The sequence below is a fragment of the Misgurnus anguillicaudatus genome, chromosome 21 (assembly GCF_027580225.2).
Source record: "Misgurnus anguillicaudatus chromosome 21, ASM2758022v2, whole genome shotgun sequence".
Lineage (NCBI taxonomy): Eukaryota > Metazoa > Chordata > Actinopteri > Cypriniformes > Cobitidae > Misgurnus > Misgurnus anguillicaudatus.
The window spans coordinates 32203309-32223008 of NC_073357.2; the positions used below are offsets into that span (position 1 = coordinate 32203309).

Sequence of the window (19700 nt, forward strand, 5' to 3'; positions counted from 1 at the left end):
AAACAATTCTGGGTTATTTGTGAAGGTTATCACGATGAATGATAAATCAAACAACAATGTATCATGCTAGACATCCTGCATCAAATGCAGCTACTGTATGAAAGATGAACCCTGGCTTGTCCAGGGAACAATAGCTGGTCCACTCCCCTAAACTGATCAATGAAATCATTAACAGTAAGAAATACCCTAAAAACATGCTGGAGATATTTTTCATATTGGATAAGGGATTGAAATGTAAAAAAAAATTTCATCCAAGAAATATAAACTTAAAAACATTATCATATAATAGCCACACCTGCTATTCTTCTCTGTGCATATAGATTTAAACTATTTAAGAAGTCTCATTTGACTTATCTGAAATAAACATGTCATCTAGATAGAGATACTTTCGCTGTACGGGAGAGAGCCGTGTCAGGGAGCGAGTGTGGATGCTATAAAGGTGCATAATTCCTAAGTGTGAATCCCAGTTGGTGGTTCCGTCTCCACAGCGGTCTCCCGTCGCTCTCTTGTCCCGGCAACCTGCTCTTACACACAGACACACACAAACACACACACACATGCTGCCCCACCCCTCCCTTCAGAGCCCTTATAGTAACAGTTGTATGCTGAAAGGCAAAAGCACTGTTTGCAGGGGCATGCTGGGATGATATTTATGCATCAGTAGGATGTTATTAAATTGGACTCGGAAGAGAGAGAGAGAGGTGTGAGGTTTTTCACTTTGAAGTAATTTGATTTTAGCAAAGGGATATTTTGTTTGCACTGCCCCTGTTACTACATGTACACTAGACGATTGTGAAAATGTAATGAATGAATACTTTTTTGCAGAAAGAGAGATGCATACATTTAAAGGGTGTAGTGGTGAGGTCTGGGGAGGCTTTATTGTGTTATTGATGTGCCTATAATGGCTTGTATTCTAAAACGTGTTGTTGTTGTTTTTTTAAATCTTGAGTCTTTGTGTAATAAGAGGAGAGAGGAGGTAAGAGATTGGTTAGAGAGGCATGTTTTCACTCAGTATGAGTTCCAATCCTAAAAATGGGTAAAACTGTTTTTAACAGGTTCATTTGGACAGCTCATTGCACACTTTCTAGGACTGATGGAAGTAATGGAAAAATCCTTGCCAGTGATAAACATCAGCAGGAAATCTGCAGTGCCTTTAGCGTAGTTCACAAATTTAGTGCAAGCTAATGTCCCTTGAGTAGAATACATTAAGGGTGTGTTATGGCAGAAGGCCTGTGGCTCTTCGAAATGTGTTAAATACGATTCAAGTAAAGCTTCGCCCACACTGTGGGTTACATATAGTTATATTAAAGGGGCCATGTCACAAGACTTTTTTAAGATGTCAAATAAATCTTTGGTGTCCCCAGAGCACATATGTCACGTTTTAGCTCAAAATACTATATAGATAATTTACTATAGCATGTTAAATTTGCCACTTTGTAGGTGTGTGCAAAAATGTGCTGTTTTGGGTGTGTCCTTTAAAATGCAAATGAGCGGATGAAATTCAAACACTGATCACAATGATGGTGGTTTGTTGCAATTGAAACTCAATTGTCCTGTGAATTATTTTCTCTCTCTCTTTTTCTCTGCACTAAATGGCAGTGCTGGTTGGATAGTGCAGATTAAGGGGTGGTATTATAATAAGAGGTCCTTATGACATCATAAGGAGAGCCAAATTCCAACAACCTATTTTTTCATGTGCTTGTAGAGAATGGTTTACCAAAACTAAGTTGCCGGGTTGATCTTTTTCACATTTTTAGGTTGATAGAAGCACTGGGGACTAGGGCTGCAACTAACGATTATTTTAATAATCAATTAATCTATCGATTATTTTTTTCGATTAAAGATACAATTTGTATTTATGCGCCGCAAGATGGCGCCAGATCAAACAAAAACAATGATGTTGTTTACTGACGCTGTGAAGCAGCATGGAATTATGGGATTTGTAGTCTTTAACTCAACCGCTGATGGCCATCAATCAGACGCGAACGAGAAATCACGTTGATGGATTAGGTAATCAAGTCTTATAAATGTTGCGTTTGATGACATCCTTTATTTCATTATGTAAGTTTATATGTGATGTTCAAAACGAAATTGTTAGTCATATTGATATTACAGTATTAGTCCAAATTCGATGGTAAACACAGCTCAGAATTAAGTTTTCAACTTACAATCTACAATTATTTTTCACATAATGTATTGACAGTACAAATCTTATTGTTAAGTGTCTTAAAATGACCATTTATATTGCTGTACAATACCTTTTGATGTGCATATCGTCCGCGGGAAGACGCGCGGATTACAATCTACACACTAATGTTGTGATCAATATAATAGCATACGTTTTTTGAAGGGTTACGAATCAAAACAACTCACCCATCCCGTAAAACACAAGCAGGATCAGAATCTCACAATACCTTTGATGTGCATATTGTCCGCGGGAAGACGCGCTGATTACAGTAATGTTGTCATCAATATAATAGCATACGTTTTTTGAAGGGTTACGAATCAAAACAACTCACCCATCGCGTAAAACACAAGCAGGATCAGAATCTCGGTCTAGTTAAATGTTGTCGTGAAGCTCTCTCCATCCAGATAATGCAACAACAAACTGATCCTCCCTCGTTTTGTTCCAAACTCTTCTTGGGTCGTTTGGTTGGCCCGTACGCTTACAGGAGCTGACACAACTAGCGGCAGACGGTACAGAGATATCCATAAGTCCATAAGCAAGCGCGTAGTTCCGCATTTGTCCACAACACTGGCTGCGTCCGAAAACTCAAGGCAGTGAGGACTGTGAGGACTTGTTGCCTCGCTGCCTCCTGAGGAAATGACTTCGGCCTCGGAGGCCTGAAGGCCGCTCAGAGAAAGGCTTTTCGACGCACTTCAAAGGCAGCGTGTTTGAAATATAAACAGAGAGCGCCTTTGTGATAACTAATCACATATTTGAAAACTACAATACTAATTTCTCGCTAGAAATGCAATTAAAATGCTTAAAAAGTGAAAATATACGTTTATTTTCACTAAATTTGTGCTCCAGCCGCTTCCTTGGCCGCCATTTTATTTTTTCGAGCTCGACCAGTGTGGTCATGTGGTTTACGTCAGTAAAGGTGGTGACAAAGGGTCACATGGATATTAACGTCATTGACAGGAGACTGCACTGCCCCGTGTCAATATTTTGAATGGAAATTTTCTCACGATTTACAAGTAGTAGAAAACATTACAGATATTGATAGTAATCAGCTGGACAAAATATATAACACTGGCCTAGTGGTATTTGGAGATTTTACTGCAAATATCTTACAAATTGCACCTTTAATCGATGAATCGGATTAAAAAAAACAAAACACGAAAAGCATTAATTTCCAACCCCTTATTCAAAACAGAACCAAAATCTTTAGAAATTGCACAAACATGTTGCTCCTTGAACATACCTGAGCTGTAACAATAATAATAAAATAAAATAAAAATGTACTAACACAAAAATACACATGTATGCTTTACATCTGCCAAATATATAGACTTTTTTATGATGCATTTCCCATCAAGAAGCCTCTCTTGATGGGATCAAAAAGATAGTATATCAGTACACTCTCAGAAATAAAGGTTACGTTACAAAAGTTGTCACTGGACAGTACCCTTTCAAAAAGGTACACCTTTGTACCCAAAACGTGCATATTAGTACTTCAAAATTACATATTGGCAGTTCAAAGACACATATTTGTACCTAAATGGTATATATTAGGACCTAAAGGGTACTGCCCCAGTGACAGCTTTGTACCTTTACATTTGTCTTTATGTTTTTTCTCTGATCAGATAGCTATCTCATTTGTTTAAACTGTTCCATTTACATCTGGCCACATAAATGCGTCTTGTGAAAACGGAAAATGCGTCTTCTAACTTACTCCCGCGCAAAATGCAAATACACCATTCATTACTTCGCCCTAAAAATGTAAGACGATGTTTATGCAACGAAAGGCGGTACTCACTGTATGTTGTACTGTATGTTGGGCCGGGCACGTGCTTGCTCGGCATGAGCTGGAGCGCGCAGTACAGAACAGCAGGAGAGTGACGGCGCGATGATTAAACATACAGGTCCATGATGGGGAAAAGCGTTCATACAACTCTCTCTCAACATTTTATTTCTTTGTTTAATATTATTGGAGTTTGTCAGTTTTTTATTCGTTCTAGAAACTTTTTTACTCGCTGTCGTTGCTCCATAAAGCATAAGCGTGCCGTCTTTGTTTGTTTACCTCTTTGCCGGCTAACTTCCAGGTGACGCGCTTACGTTTGGGATGAGTAAAACACTGACATGTGTTTTTTTTATCTTTTCTTCACTGTGTATTTCCTCCGTCCTGTCTATGAGGCATCGAACTTTGCAAGCAACAGTGCGCGAGAGAGACCGACGCTGCGTCCCAAACAGCATACTTCCATACTATATAGTAGGCGAAAAGCACTACTTCTCATACTCTTTGCCTACTATATAGTATGGAAATAGGTGGTTTGGGACGCAGCGCGAGTGTGTTCACTCCGCTTTGCGCGTAACTGAAGTTTTTCTTTTTTTTTAAATAAAAGTCTCTGCGTCACGCGACACAACGAATCGATTATGAAATTCATTGCCAACTCTTTTAGTAATCGATTTTTATCGATTTAATCGATTAGTTGTTGCAGCCCTACTGGGGACCCAATCATAGCACTTAAACACTAAACACAAAAAGTCCGATTTTCATGCCCCTTTAACTCTTTCACCGCCATTGACGAGATATCTCGTCAATCAAAAGAAAACGCTTCCCCGCCAATGACAAGTATTTTCGTCTTTCCGCAATACCGCTATTATCTGCTAGGTGGCCTTCTGCAACTTTTTTAACCCGGAAGTATTGCCCTATGGCAACCGGCTGCATGTCCGTGCCCGTTTTAAAGATCGCTCCGAATGGGATCTCCATGAAAAGTCTTTTTGCTCAAAATGTGGCGTTTCTGCAGAAATCCACCCATATTCAAAAGCTGATTACAAAAGAACTACTGAAGGTAGGATGAAACGGGTTTTTTTGTTTGAAAGCAGAGGGTCTGTTTTTTTTTTATTTGGTATATTGTATATTTGAAGAAGAACATTTTCTGGAAGGCATTAAAAACGCTGGCGGGGAAAGAGTTAATGTAAGTCATAGTTTAGTTGATGTATTTGGAAACGGTATATATGTTGTTTTTCACTGATATTGATTTGTTGTGGCTTTAGTGATTGCCAAATGTTTTAATGCTGTTTTCACCGATTGGAAAGTATCTTTCGTCTTTTGTGACAGATTTTTTTTCTTTTTATATGAAAAAGTTTACATTATAAAAAGGTTAGGTTGTTTCTTTCCTTTGCATCAGAAATGACATTTCCTATCAGCTTTTACATCACACAGTAAGATAAAACAGACCCAGACACAAACCCAACAATGCTTTGCTTGTGTCCTTTGATCAAAGTGGAGTATGATTAATATTGATGTTTATATCATAGATCAATGAATCCAGTCGGCTGACTGCATAAATGTATCTTCCTTTCCTTTGAAGTTGGACTGATGTTTACTTTCGGAATAGCAGAGCAGTCAAGCATGATGACTTGTCCGATTTTTTACAACACCCTTAAGTGTCTTTTATGCGCTGGGAAAGAAAGAACCTGTTTAGGGTGCTATCAGCCCGGTATGATGTGTGAAGTCTTTTGTGCCTTTTGCTTTATTTATCCTCTTTGCTGCTGGTACAAATCGTGTACCAGCAAATCGTGCATTTGCATTTTTGGGGGGAGAGGGGCAGGGAGCGGTCCAGCGTGCGATTTAATTACTTACTTAAAGTTCAGTTGTCTTGTCAGTGCTGTTGATGAAATAAGAGGGGAATGTTTTGCATTTAATGATCCCTGAAAAGTTTGTGGGTGGTTGTTTTTTCTGTCGTGAATAAAATGCCTGAAGTGTTCATGACAGAAGCTTATGATGAAAATTTTGCTCTTGATCTTTTCATTATTCCCGAATCGGTGTATTCCTTGAAAAAATTATTAATTCATGTCTCTTGGCATGTTTACCTACCCCCATATCTGATGTAACATCTGTCATGTTCATCTAAATTAGTATGCTGTGCACTGACTCACACCTACTGTATACATGGTTTGTAGGTATACATGTTTTATGCGGCTGGATGCCATTTTGTGTTTATTTTATAATTAGCGACTGAATGACTTACTATCTATTTCCCACGCCAGGTCTTTACTTCCTTTGTTGAGATCAAGTCACTTTTATATATAGTTAGTATATAAAAGTTAATATATATAATTAGTACTGGCCAAACCTTTTTCAACTGTAAAGAAAATAGTCTTAATCGAATCTTAATAAATCTTGATACCCCTTAGGGATCAAAAGTAGAGCAATAATGGACCTAGTGAACACAAGCCAGAAATAACTGTGCCAAGGAAATCTATTTAAGATATCAGTTAGGATGAAGAAAAAACACTAAGGAAGTCATCACCTCTGACTGGCACATAGAGTGGTGGCAATGTTAATAATTTAGACATCCAGAAAATATGAAAATCTTTGCTTTCTTAACATTTGGGGGCAGTTTCCAAGACAAGGCTTATCCTAATCCCACTGCTTATTTGAGCTGCCTTCTTTTAAAAACATCGTGTACTAACATATCTTAAAGGTCACATTCTTTCTGATCCCATTTTTTAAACCCTAGTTAGTGTGTAATGTTGCTATAAGGGCATAAATAATACCTGTAAAATGATAAAGCTCAAAGTTCACTGCCAGGCGATATATTTTCTTTAACAGAAGTCGCCTTTCAAAGCCTACAGCGAACGGCCGGCTTGGACTACAGCCCTCTACTTCCTGCTTTAATGACGTCAGTAGAACAGTTTTTTGACTAAACTCCGCCCACAAGAATACGTCAGTCGCCAGCTAAGCTAACGGCAAGCTAAGCTAATGGCAAGCTAAGCTGCAGTCGAATCACAACACACTTAACAAGCTACACAATCAGAACTTGATACTTATTTCTGAAGGATGGACTTCATGGAACAAGAAAGTCATCAGCCAGTTTTGAGGACAGTGAAAACAGCACTATACAGTAAATTGTGTTAAAAATACTGCGTTTTTTACACGTGAAACATAAACACATGTTATATTGTGCACTGTAAACAAAATGAAAGCTTCAAAAACACAGAAAGAATGGGATTGTTTTGTCTTAAAGGGAAATTCCGCCTTGAAATGATCCTAGGGTTAAGAACAAACGTGTACCGAGTTCGACCGTTCACTGGAGTTTGTTTTCATGCTAGTCTAACGTGACCAGTGTTATTGCTAAACGCAAATTAGCATGTTATGGTAGCCTTCGGGGCATCAGTGCATTAAAAACGAAATCGCTATGTCTATACTACTAATAATGCTCAAAATAACCCCACACTTACACTGTAGCACAATGAGGGTCTCTATATGTAAACCGAAGCATTGAGAACTTTGCAAGTGTACAGGCAGTTTATTAAAAAGAAACACTTACCGTTCACGTCTGGATCACATATCCATGCGGGCGCCATCTTGGGAAAACTAAACTCTCGCGTGAAATGTTGTTGCCAGGAACAGGTGTTGTGCTTTCACGCGAGAGTTCAGTTTTCCCAAGATGGCGCCCGCATGGATATGTGATCCAGACGTGAACGGTAAGTGTTTCTTTTTAATAAACTGCCTGTACACTTGCAAAGTTCTCAATGCTTCGGTTTACATATAGAGACCCTTTGAGCATTATTAGTAGTATAGACATAGCGATTTCGTTTTTAATGCACTGATGCCCCGAAGGCTACCATAACATGCTAATTTGCGTTTAGCAATAACACTGGTCACGTTAGACTAGCATGAAAACAAACTCCAGTGAACGGTCGAACTCGGTGCACGTTTGTTGTTGGCCCTGGGATCATTTCAAGGCGGAATTTCCCTTTAAGATGCACACCAGTATTGTTTTTTGAAAGGTATGTTTGTAAAACCTTCTTAAAGGCACATTCAACTTTTTTTGAAAATATGCTCATTTTCCAGCTCCCCTAGAGTGAAACATTTGATTCTTACCGTTTTGAAATGATTAGACCATTAGCATCACGCTAAAAAATAACCAAAGAGTTTCAATATTTTTCCTATTTAAAACTTCACTCTTCCGTAGTTACATTATGTACTAAGACTGACGGAAAATTAAAAGTTGTGATTTTCTAGGCAGATATGGCTAGGAACTATACTCTCATTCTGGTGTAATAATAAGGACTTTGCTGATGTTACATGGCTGCCGCAGGCGTAGTGATATTGCACACTGCCTGAAAATAGTCCTCTGCCATTGAAAGTAACCAAGGGGACTATTTTCAGACATCACTATGTAATAAACTTTAAATTTTCTGTTGGTCTTAGTACACAATGTAACTACAGAAGAGTCAAGTTCATAAATAGGAAAAATATTGAAACTCTTTGGTTATTTTTTGGCCCTATGCTAATGGTCGAATCTGATTCAATGGATTGTGCTAAGCTATGCTAAAAGTGGTAGCGCCAGACCCGGAGATGTGTGTTAAGTGTGAGTTTTTTATTTGGAGTCGTTTGGGGTGCGATGACACACAACCCTCTCACATGCCATCATATTGCTTTGTTTGTTGCAAGTGCACTTCAGACATTCACATAACCCTGCTGCGCGGATCAGAAGGTTTTTACGAAGGCAGATGAAGGTGATTGGTTGCGCAATTGACGTCTCTCCTTTCGATCACATTGTGGGTTCTGCGCATGAGGCCAAATAAACCACGCACGAGCCCACCTCTATAAGCCGGCCAGGGCGCAATTAACCAAACCGTGCCCGGCCGTGGAACAGAGCGATCACACTAGTCAAACGAACCAGGCTTTGGGGATCAAACGTGCCTGGGCGTGGTTTGGTTTGGATAGTGTGAATGCAATGCACCCTTAATAACCTTTAGATTAGCATTAAAGTGAAATTACTTACCTAAACATAAGAGTCTGATAAAAAATGCACATTTACCTGAATATATGTCAGACGCATTTAGAGGGTTTTGCATCTGAACTCCTCACATATTGATTACAAATTATACCTTGAATGCACTGTGAATATCTTTGGATTAAATCACCTGCCAAATGCATAAATGTATTGTCTACAAGAAGTAGCTAGGAATGGGTGTGGCTTTGCATCACACATTAGGAACAAAAACAACAGCAAAAGCAACATTAGGAACAGCCCAGGAGATTTTCAGATCTTTTCACGGACGTGCATATCTTCCCTTATGCAGAATTAATTGACCCTTCTTGTTTATAATTTGTTACAACCACTTTTGGCTTTGAAGTCGGCTGTATCTCTCCAGAGAAGAGAGATGAGGAATATGTCAAGATCCTTCTTTGAAGGTGAAAAATCTGAAATTGTCTTTTGCAGTTTGTGTTTCATATCTCAGCAGTGCTGAAATGCAGCGCACTAAATGACAATTAGCCTTGCTGCCTGTCTATTTCTCAAAAACAATGCTACGCACGATAATTATTTTAGTTAAAACAGGATCAGACAAAATAACACGATCATTTTTGTTTTCTAGTTCATGTGTAATGTGTTGTGCTGACTGGGGAAATGCTGCACTGACCTGAGAAAGATGATGATCTGTTGATATTTGTTGTTCACACCCCTGGGTCATTCGCCTGTGCTATAGCCGTCGGTGTTTACTGCAGTTTGAAGGTCACAGAAGCCTGCCCCCGCTGAGACAACAGCACCTTAAATCACTGCAGTTTCTGCTGAAATCTATTCATAGCCCGACTCACCATCAGGATAAATGCATGTAGGTGCAGTCAGATCCAAGGTTTTTATTTATGTAAGACTAACTTACAACCCATTTTTAAAAGTAACAACAATGAATTTTCCTTGAGGCCTACAATATCAGTCATTCCTGTACGAGGAGAGGCATAGAGGCATAGCCTTGCCTGTAAAACACATTGAAATAAAATGCAGAAATGCATCCAGACCGAGTATAGTTATACGAAAGACCGATAAATCTTTCTCCTTTAGCCGTGGCACAGTTAGCCTCACGCCATTTCAGATCCATGTACATTAGCATTTAAATGAGCTAACTTGATTTTAGCCAGTTCAGGCACTATTGTCTTCATCTGAATGAGTTTGCTCTCAGCAGAGTGAATGGAATGAGATCACACGATTCATTCACTGTTCATCTCAGTCTTTAATAACATGGAAGATTCACTAACTAATAGGAACACAGGTGAAAAGGGAACAAATCTCATTGTAGTGTCTGTTTTGATCCAAAACTATTTGCAGAGACCAAGATTGAGTCACATTATCATTGCAACATAATAGGTTAATAATAGTGGGTTAATAGTTGCATTTAAAAAGATTTTCAGACACAGATCAATAATAATAATATTATAATATTTACAATTACACACCATGGTCAGTATCCACCCAACCAAACATTGGGTCTCATTCACTAATAATTTTTTTACGTTTTGCATATTTATACGTACACTTGAACTTCTCACAAAAACTTTCCGCTATATTCACAACACGTGCGTACGCACATGAGTTTGTTCTTATCCTTGTTCTTATGTTAGTGAATTTAGAGTGTTCTACATGAGCGGCCACGTGCACAATGTTGGTAATTTGCATAAACACGCCCAAACCAGCTCCATATAAGGGCTTTCCGCAGCGCTAGTCCAAAGAAAATTTTAGAACAGTTTGTTATAGAAGCGAAAGAGCTCGAAAAGAAATCCATCATCATATTTATTATCAGTAAAGTTACGTTTTGCTTTTTCATCTTTTATTTGGGAGGTTTTGCTGTCGCTGGAGAAAGCCAGTGCTGTTCACCGACAGGAGTAACATTAAAGTATTGGATGCGTTAACAAATATAACAGTTAATTAAAATGACAGAGACACGCATCTGTATCTAAAATAAAACAGACAGAAGATCAAATGATTGACGTTTTATCTTTTTATTACATTTACATGGCGTTTACATCAGCCATTAAGCAGATGCTTTCATAGAGATTTAAAAAGTGAGGAAGGAAAGCGTGAAGATTTGTCATTACGTGCATCTTATATTTGTAGTAAAAATAAGTAGGCTATAATAATGTATAATATAATGTAAATAATAATAATAATAATATAGATCATATAATATACAGAAAATGTTAAATATAATCATGTAAATTTTATATATCAACATTATCATACACAATTATAGCCTAGTATTTGATAATAGTGTACGTAAATTTTGCGTACGAATGGTTTTATGCAACGTATCTCACAAAGTTCCGTGGGATAGTCACAGAATTTTTTGCTCATTTTTCCGTGGCATTCTCACGGATCTCCGCATATTTCGACTTTCTTTTCCGTGGCATTCTCACGGATTGGTTACTCAACTGCTTTTTCCTATTTTCAAACCATTGTCGCTTTTAAATGCCTTAAAGGGCGCATATTATGCAAAATCCTGGACATAAATGTGTTTTGGCATTGTGTGAACACAACCACCCTACACTGAAAAAAATCCACCCACTCCTTTTTAATCCCCATTAAACCAAAGCAGTGTCATTAGATGTTGTTTTGATTCTCTTACCAATGTGATGTCACATTGATAAAGCCCCACCCACAGAAAACTATTTGACCAAAAACCTCATCAAATACAACAACTCAAAAACTAAACATGTCACATATTTTTGGAAAGCTGAAATTCTTGTGATTCGAATGATGTAAACCGCTTTAAAATAAAATCAACACAGCAGGTACAATTTGGGTCCTTTTTAGGCGTTTTTAGCCTTTTACAGGAATGCGCTCACTGTCTTCTGGTAAGGGAATAGCAATAGCTCATTTGCATTTAAAGGCACAGACGCAAAAACAGCTCACTTTGGCTCCCCTCCAAATAGGGGCATTTTGGACATGCTATAATAAATGATCTGTGGGGTATTTTGAGTTGAAACTTCACAGACAGATTCTGGGCACACCTGAGACTTATATTACAGCTTGTAAAACTGGGCATAATAGGCGCTCTTTAATTAAAAAGGCACACCCAAAAGCCCTTCGTAATTCACACCTTGCTTGTGGTAAAAAACTGGAAATAAATAAATATGGGCAATCACATTTATAAACATGCCTCTCTTGACATAGTAATTGTTTGCTTGTGTGGATGGCTGGAACCTTTCTACAGTTTAGGAAAACAAACATGGCAGCTGACAAACGAGGTTCTTGTCAGAAGTATTCACCATGTTAACTTAGGCTTAGCTGCTTATCTTTCAAGTATCCTTTCTATTTTCTGTGTTTTTCTCTCTGCACTTTTCCCTCCCCGTGCAGTGGGTTATATCAGTTATATAGTATTCAATAGGGCTGATCATTAGCTGTCCGGTATTGGTATATATATATATATATATATAGTGGGATAAATATGTTTTTTTTAAATGTACAACATTACATATTCACAATTTATACATGAAATTATTTTTTAGTCATATAAATGTCTGTAGCTCTATGTGTTGCATTAAAGAAGCAGCTTGCATTTTCTATGTAAGCTATTTTTTTAAGCTCGGTATACACTGTGCGATTTTACATAGTCCTTTGGGATTGTTGCTTGCCACCCTGTGTGAACAAGATTGTAGTTAAGTCCATGTCACACTGTATGATCTCAGTTTCCATCAACGTCAGACTGTACGAGTTTAAAGACTTTTAAAAATCGGTCGGAGTTTTACCTGTACGCCATCAATCGACGACGGCTGGCCAAACACACGCTAGAGTGAAGGCTAGCAAACCGAAACAACAGCTGTTTCTCAATTCCAAGAACACAATGAACAGACTTGCGTTTTGTGGAGACCTGTCTTGCCAAGCGACCTTGAAAGAACAACTCAGAAGGTCGCGAGAACACAGAACGCACTTGTGAGAATTGAGAAGTGTGCGATCTTCCTGTTGGTCACCTGACCTCCCAGGATTTCAGCGCCTAAGTCTGCACTCGATGCATCCTCGATATCAAGAACTCATCCGGGTATATTCATGCATCCTCTGTACTTGTGTTCTTGAGAATTGGAATTGAACTTCGCCGGTTAATGATGACGTAGAGCGAGGACACTAGATCGCTGAAGAACACATATTGAGAAACAGCCAACATCTACCATTAATTTTAATCATGACTTGTCTTGAGCATAAAAAGAAGAAAAAACAAAGGAGACGTGTATGTGGCATTTGAATTTCCAGCGTGATTTCTCTCCAGACGCCTTTATTTTTATCCTATCATGGTGTGGCGATGAAACGTTGTACAAACACTCTTTATCTTTCCATAACTTCACAAGTTTCTCATTGTACACAAGTCTACAAGTCTTTTTGACATTTGTCTGCGTTGACTTGTTGTTGTCGCCGCACTAATTGCGTCACCGGGTTCTGTGCTTCTATTGGTTCTTGATCTGTCTACAAGTCTTTTTGACATTTGTCTGCGTTGATTTGTTGTTGTCGCTGCACTAATTGCGTCACCGGGTTCTGTGCTTCTATTGGTTCTTGATCTGTCGGTTGTCGTAGGAGATCCTGTCACACAGCAGGATTGTGTCTCAAAATGTGTCTGACACTGGCAGAATTTTGTCCAAGGATCATTTTGATCTCAACGGTCATTAATCAGCTGTCTATTAAACATGTCAAACTAGCGATCAAAGACAGCAGATTTTAGCCTAGGATTCCAGAAAACTTCAAAAAAAAATTCAAAATTTGTCCCAGACAGATAAATCGTGCTGAAATCTCACAGTGTGCACCGGGCTTCAGGTGATGTTTGGAACAGGGGTGTCATACACAATTTCATTCTGGGCGACATCAACTTTATGGTGGCTCTCAAAGGGCTGGTTGTATTTATGCCTGTATTAACTCTATTATAATATTGCATAAGAATTACCTCTGCAAAGATTACTACTAATTTTGGTAAAACTGAAATAACACCTTTAGCTTTCAATGTAGATTTCTCTGTGATCCTTTTATTGTGCAGGAAATAAAATGGGATGCATTTTCAGATACCAAAAACAGGGTCAGAATATACCAGAAAGATACCTTTCCTGGGTCAATATTGGTCTTTGGTGGTGGCTGATGAACATGTTCATAGACACACAGTAAAAAGTACCCCACCCATGTGAACAGAGAGCCCAGAGTGCTTAGAACTATATTGAATGTAAAAATTTCACTACTGAACAGTTTTAAAACCTCCTTCACATTGTATATACACATCACTGTCATCATTTCTTGCCCTCTTTGCAAAAAAGCAGATTTTTTTACCTGGCTTTGAGTGACTGATTGACAGAGTTAGACAGATCTGGGGCCTTATGCATAAAGCGTGCGTACGCACAAAATGGGGCTGGAAACATGCGTACACCAGTTCCCACGCAAAGGTTGTGATTTATAAAAAAAACAAACTTGATGGGAGAATGGGCTTGCCGGGTGGGATCTGAGGATGATTCATGTATGAACACTTGCAGGTGATCTGTTATTTATAAAGGGAACATTACTTTGTTTTGTAAGTCTTCATAATTATTGGTGTATGCCATTTTTGGCTTTTGTGCGTACTAGGGGTGTAACGATTCATCGTGCAAATGCGCGTTTTCTCAATGAATGAATTTGAATGAATTACGGTGAAATCCAGGCACATCCGAACACCAGGGGGCGCTCCCGTGCAGAAACTCCCTTTGTGCCACACAAGAAGTAGCATTACAAACGCTATTCCAGGAAATGTCTACACAGGAATATTTATACGCTGTTCTTCAAATTGTTTCAGGTATTTTCATGATAATAAAGAATATTTTGAATGATTTTGTTTAACGAGTGTTGCTTTTTTAAATGCACATTATAAACGACTCCGACTCATAATGATTTTAGATTGATAAGGACTTCCTACTGACCAAATGCCGTAATACAGGCACAAGCTGTGCATAAAACAAAGAATCGCAGCCTTGCGATTCAGAATCGATTTCAGACAGGCATTATTAATGAGGACCGCGATTGAATCGTGATTGAATCGTTACATCCCTAGTGCGTACGTAGACTTTTAGTAAAGATCCTACGCACAGTTTTATACATGAGGCCCCAGTAGTTCGAATCTTTCATTAAAGGAGTCATTTGACACTATTTCATGTTTTCCTTTGTTTAAAAAGTCTGTGCACATAAAATATCTGTAAAGTTGCAAAAGTTAAAGTTTCAAATCCAAAGAGATCTTCCTTTTAAAAGTGAAGCCTCATCCATGGCTACCTAAAATGGCTCGTTCAGACACGCCCATGCAGTTAGATGTCATACTGGTTTGAACATTTTCATAACACCGCCCTAATGTACACGCAAAGATAGAGGGTGTGATCTTTTAGTAGCGCTGTACTATTGTTGCTGCCGCCATGTGTAGTAGACGCTGTGTTTTCCCCTGCGAAAGGCAAACTACTTTGTTTGGCCTTCCGACTGAGTAAACATTAAGAAACCAGGGGTTAGGTTTTATCTACAACCTTGTTTCAGAACAGTACAGCTCAAATGTTCGATTGTGTGCTGCTTGTTTTACAAAAGGACTACTTTCTAAACACGGGGGAGTTACAAGGCTGGACAAAGGCTACACTTTGGTTCTGCTGACTGACATCCTGTAAGTAGGGCTGTTACGGTTGTCATAACCAACGCACCACTGCCAACACTATCAGAATGTGTTTTAAGAGCGGCTGGAAACATTCTAACCCTAAAAAGGTTTTTTCATTTGTTGATTTATCGATGGAAGTGGTACAATAAACACGCATATAGGTGCCGATCCCGTGGGTGCTCCGAGCCTCGGCTCAAGCACCCACCAAAATGGCCAAGCACATATGCTCAATTGCTTCACAGTTACTTTACATTTCGCGTCTAAAACATGGAAGCACATTTGAGCACTCCAGAGCGCCTGTTGTTGCTAAGTAACCTAAGCATTGCTTGACGTTGTGACGAGAATTCACCGGCGTAAAAAGAAATCTACACCTATGAACACTCACGCATGTATGCATTATATATAAGACCTATGCATCAATGTGCGCGTACACATACATGCATGAACGCGTGTGCCCCCCACACACACACATTTTATAACCATCGCACCACCGCGGTGAATTGGTGCATTACCATTGCTGTGGTAAAATACTGCCATCGTCACAGCCCTACCTGTAAGTAGCTGACGTTTTCATATTTAATGAATTTCCTACTGATGATTCAAACGCACGTTTTGTTCAGTGCAGAGTAGCGTGTGTTTGTCGTTTCTACGATCATAAATGCAGACATGGTATTATGTTTTAGTATCTTACCTTACCAATTTGTTACGTTCTGCTTACATCGCACTGGTAAAGTTGATCGATCAGCGTAGTCATCTGCATTTTCTGGGTCAGATTCAGGCTCATATTGATAAGGTAGTAAATACAGTATCTCCTGGCTCTCACTATTTCTTTGGGAGCTCATCACATTTCCATTTACGTAATTCGGCCAATCACAATGCACTGAATAGCTGGGTAATCGTGTGTGATGGCCTATGTGTGTGATGAGCTTTGTACAAAATGACCTGTTACAGATGGGTGGAACTTAGAGGTGCTACAAAAATGTACGGTATGTGGAAAATAATGCCGTTTTTGAACCATAAACCATGCAAACACATTGTATTACACAAAATACACAAAGTAATGTGCTTTTTAGCCGTGAAAAATGGGCCCTTTAAAATGAATCAGTTCAAATGTCAATTAACCACACCCCCCATAATCACGCAGGCCTAGTGTATAAGTTAGTGTATAATGCCAGAGAAAGCATTTAGACATAAGAAAGCATTCTCTCTATTTCTCTCTCTCTCTCTCTTTTGGCACTTTTCTTTTTCTCAGGCCCTTTACTGTTCTGAGTGAGAAAAGGGTTGTGCCCTCTTTTAGCTTCAGTGACAGCATCAAGCAGAGAGTTACTTAACCCTTTTTGCTATGAAATTTCGCTGTCCATAACACTGCAAGAGACAGTGGTTGGTCAATCCACATATGATGAACACAGTGGGCAAACTCCATTGTTCTTTTTACGGCCATTTTGATCTTAAACAAAAGAAAATATTCTTTAAATGAGCCTGTGGAATATGATGCATTATACCAAGGGGCTGTTGAATGCTTTATTCTGATTGGTTGAGAAACCTAACCTGTCAAGTGTCTTAAAATAACCACCAGTATAATAATGCCTTAGCAATCTCTGTGGTAACTGTGGTATAAGCGGAATAATTGACCCCGGTCCATTGACATATTTGAAAATAATGCACACTTGCAATGTGCTTCGAGTTGTGCCGCATTACCTCTTTTGGGTGTGCATTATTTTCGAATAATTCAACAGCCCATCATCAATTATTCCTTAACTATTTTAAAGAAACAGAAAATATGTGAGTGCATGTTTCATGCATGTACTCAGAATGTACCTTGTCTTTGTATCAGTCCAGGAACCAACTTTCAATTTTAAGAATTGCTGAAAGAATCAGATCCTCTCTACTAATATTAAATTGAGGCAATGCCAGAGGTAAACAGTAAGCTGTCTGGAGGTCATATCATGAGACGGGGAGGCAATGTCCCAGATTGAGGAGATGTTTGAGAGATCTGTGGAAAGTTAAAGCCTTTTTATATTGTGACATTAGCGCAGGAATCAGACAGACAGTCTCGCAGCTTGACAGTTTAGGGATGAACTTTACCGTGGAGATGAAACTGTGTACTCAGTTAAGTATGTGGATTTTCAAGGCTGTTCTGACTGATGAGTCTAAAATGCATTTATACTATAGTACCCGTATAAAAACAACAAACGTCCACACATATGAGATGTCAGTGATCAAGATGTGGGACCCACACCTGCTGCTCTTTGGAATACAGCAAGTCTCTGTTTTTTAGACTCCTTATCTCTACATAATGGCTGTCCTTGAGCAGATGATGTGTGTCTTTAATATATGCCATGTATATTTAATGCTTTAAAGCCTATAAATGAATAGCCACTGGAATTCCTGTTGACAGGTCTGTGTCTACTGTGTAGATGTAATTGCTTTAACAACTTCATGTGGTATTCTTACACTCTAAAAAAACAAACGGTTCTATATAGCACCAAAACTGTTGCTTTCAATCGTAACGATAGAAGAACCATTTAGTGCCATATAGCACCGGTGAAGAACCAGTGAAGCACCAGTGAAGAACCAGTGAAGCACCAGTGAAGCACCAGTGTAGAACCATAAAGGGGCCATATAGCACCACATATGGTTCTACATAGCACTATATGGTTCTACACAGGTGCTTCACTGGTGCTTCACTGGTTCTTCACTGGTGCTATATGGCACTAAAAATGGTTCTTCTATCGTTACGATCCAAAGCAACAGTTTTGGTGCTATATAGAACCTTTTTTTTTTTTAGAGTGTAAGAAATGCTCGATGCCCGAATCAACTGGTTTTAGTTTTGCTTAAATCGATCCACATGTTAATAGATGAACCACAGAGGGTTTAAACCAAATCGTGATCTCATTCTGGCATTGGTAATTTTGCTAGTTTAAATAGGGCATTGAAAAAAGCCATTTTAAAGTTAACAGATAATGACTTTGAAATCATTACAAAAGTTCTTGTGTCAGCACTTGCGAAATACTCTGTGGCCTATTAGTCACTCTTGGTTTAACACTAATCAAATTCACACTTTATTAGACAGTTTCTAACCTCCCTTCTGGATGTGTCTGACATACCTCCAAAATAATGCCTGTCATCTTCTGAGTTATCTGAGCCCCCTATATTAAAACTAAATTAATTCATTACATTTAATGTGATTAAGTAATAGGTGAAACCTAAAGAACATCATCCAGTTGTAAGGCTGGACTCGCATAGGAATTTTTAATCCACAAAATGTTGTAATACTTAGATCTTGCCTTATTAAAAAAAAATATATATATAAAATTATAAAAAATATACAAAATAGGTAATACATTACCTCCTTTACTCATAAAACAAAGGCTTTTGCGCTGCTTCTCCTGTAAGACTTTAATATAAATTTTATTTTTTAAATAAATAAATATCAGTGTTCAAGTTGCCTTTTTCAAAGCTTCTAGTCCTAGAGCAAATGTGCAGTATTTCTTTATAGTAAACCCAACTCTTCTGTATCTGTCAAAAGATACATGAAAATGTGATACATTATTTAACAGCCTCCTTAAAACCTTTACAAAGATTTTTTTAAAGGCCAGTTCCTGATCTTGTCAAATCCTGACACTGGAATCTTGTTACAGATCAATGGAGATCATCTTGGGGTGCTCTGTTACCCCCTTTGCCCTGGGATATCTTATTGATATAGAAACCCAAGTATTTCTGCAGGGTACAGAACGAAGGCACGTCTGCATGGCAGCCTGTAACCTTATATAGGGGTTGATTGGGTATAAATGTCAGGGAAAAGAGACTTATGCAAGCCAGTAAAATGAAAAGCATGTTATAAGAAAAGCCTGTGTGAGGAAAGAGATCGATGGGAATAGATTTTCATCTCTCCAGCAGAAACTGTTGGGCTGTGGCCGCCGGGATGTCAGCAGGTCTGATACATTACTGATAGCTGCTAGACTATAGCCAGTGATCATACTTCAGAACAAAGGAAAAGAAAAAGGCATTTGAATAACACAAAAGACCAAGAGTGCTTTAGAGAGAGTGTGTACCAAAGGGACAGTGAGATGGAGCTTATGAAGATGAAAGAGCAAAGAGCATTAAC

General features: G+C 38.6%; 1 protein-coding gene across 2 annotated transcripts in view; it reads left to right on the plus strand.

Moving 5' to 3' along the window:
• Positions 1-19700, plus strand: part of apba2b (amyloid beta (A4) precursor protein-binding, family A, member 2b) — a 118080-nt gene that overhangs the window by 822 nt on the left and 97558 nt on the right. The gene's annotated exons all lie outside the window — the stretch shown is intronic.